Below are 2,079 nucleotides of genomic sequence, written 5' to 3' on the forward strand. Positions count from 1 at the left end.
GATGGTAAAAGCTCTGTACTGGTACTGACTCATGCCCACACAAAGAATTGTGGGAATCCTGTCTCATTTGCATAGAAGCTCGGCCACAGGGTCTGAAGCCACATTTTTCAGTTTGACTACCCTGGTGTGAGGGCGCTTTTCAATAGGCTTTCCTTCATGCAGAAGGATTTGGCACGCGCACTGTGCGGATCACCTGCCACCGCTCCAGCCCCACACCAGACGTTAGCACCCATTTCTCCGCCAACGACGCGTCAGACTCCAGCATCTCCAGCACACCACCATGCGTAGCTCATGTTCCTGGTCAACCCCCATAGCCTGTTCTTGTCACAGTCCCGGGACCTCATCTGGGTTTTGCCTTGTCACTGGTGGAGGAGGAGCTGTCTTCGGCACACCAGGCAACGCCGGCGGAGCTCCAGACTCTTTGCCAAGGATGTGAAGAATGCCAGTCAGCTGATCATGATGATCTGTCTTAAGACCCCAGACCTGACAGAAGCGCTTGGTGTTGCTGACATGATCCTCAGACCCACAGTGTAACCCAGGTTACCAGGGTTGAATAGCGGTCCAGCTTATCAATTGATTAGTGAAGGGAATAAATGGATCAATATGGTTAATTGAAAAAAAAAAGAAAAGAACCCTGTAGAGAAAAAAAAGTAATAAATTGTATTTGTGAATAATTCAACATGTATGCACAAACATGTAGGTGTATGTAAACAAACGTACAAAAGTTATCACGTCTTTAAAAAGAAAAAAAACCGTTTTGGCCACTTTGAGTAAGTTTTCAGCAAGCCCACTTGAAACGGGAATACGAGGGGTTCATGAGATGCGGTGTGAGCGATCGGACGTTGTCACGTGATACGGGTCATTCTGCCAAGCCAAAGTCAAGGTGGCTACACACTAACTTTTGTTGCAGACTGTTAGTTCTACGTGTAAGAGAGACAATTAATTTGATTTATTGTGGTCATAATCAGCGTGGGACATAGTCTCTTCGGCTGTGAAGTCGCTGGCGGACAGAGCGTCGTGCCAAAGATACAACGGAGTAAGTTATGATCATTAGCCGCTATGGCGCTAGCTTGGACTGGCAGCCGCATGGGTTTTGCTAGCGCTAGCTTGACACGATGTATTTCTGAACTCCCGTGTTCCTGTTTCATCTGAAAGCGACACCTGGATTGCTGAGGGCCTTGTGATGTGCAGTTGTGCCGAAGCGTGTGTGTGTGTTGTGTGATGCTTGAACCTCTGGTGAGTAAGATGCTGTTACTAATAATAACGAAGGGTGGAATGTGCGGATGTTACTTATGATTTGGAATAGGGAGCTAAAGATGCTAAATTCATGGGCGTTACGAGTATGTATGTGTGTGTATGTATATATGAAAAGGAAGCCTGTTATGTTAAGATGGTTAAATACGTTTTCTTCTCTTTGTTTTATTTTAGTGATAGAATGTGGCAAGTGTATAGCCGTTTAACCATTTTGTCAAATGTAAATATTGAGGGACATGTTCAGTCTGATTTATAAATAACTAGAATGGTTATAATTGTTATGTGGACATTATTGTAACCCTCTGTTGGCCTAATTAGGCCGGGTCTTTTTCTTTCCCTTGTTTGGATCTCCTTACTCTGAGGATCAAGTAAAGATCTCGTCTGCTGGGATTCCTCTTGGTCCTGAAGATAAAGAGGAACTCCAGTGGTCGTGGCGAGCCATCCAAAACCACCAATTGTGACTTGGAGTAGGATGTTTCTGTGTTACTGGTAGAAAAATGTCTCATACTGCCGTTAATGTGTCATTGATGTGGTTTTAATACAGTGCATAAAAAATTGCATCTGCGTGCCAGAGTTTTACTCTTCCTCTCAATGCACGTTGCTGATACCCCTTTCTCCTAGAGCGAACTCAGACTTCTGACTCACTGGTCCACATGATAATTGGCATATCAAGAAACCGATACCTGTATCACTCAGTTATTATCCTGGACAGTAAGCGCTGAGTTGGGTTACACACAGACTCTCAGGCTGTTCTTGCTATTGCATCAACCCCTGTCACAGGGGTGAAAGCCTATTTCAACCACTGGTTCTCAGCCACGTCTTAAA

The 2,079-nt window shown here is 44.9% G+C and overlaps 1 long non-coding RNA gene across 2 annotated transcripts; it reads left to right on the forward strand.

Moving 5' to 3' along the window:
• The first annotated feature begins 438 nt into the window (after positions 1-438).
• On the forward strand, positions 439-1,812 carry LOC129604781 (uncharacterized). 2 transcript variants are annotated; one of them, XR_008695988.1, is made up of 2 exons: positions 439-1,236; positions 1,573-1,812. It is a non-coding gene; the product is annotated as an uncharacterized LOC129604781 (long non-coding RNA). The 2 variants fall into 2 exon arrangements; XR_008695987.1 differs by having other exon boundaries at positions 439-1,036.
• The last annotated feature ends 267 nt before the right edge of the window (positions 1,813-2,079 follow it).

The sequence above is a fragment of the Betta splendens genome, chromosome 10, assembly GCF_900634795.4.
Source record: "Betta splendens chromosome 10, fBetSpl5.4, whole genome shotgun sequence".
Taxonomy (NCBI): Eukaryota; Metazoa; Chordata; class Actinopteri; order Anabantiformes; family Osphronemidae; genus Betta; species Betta splendens.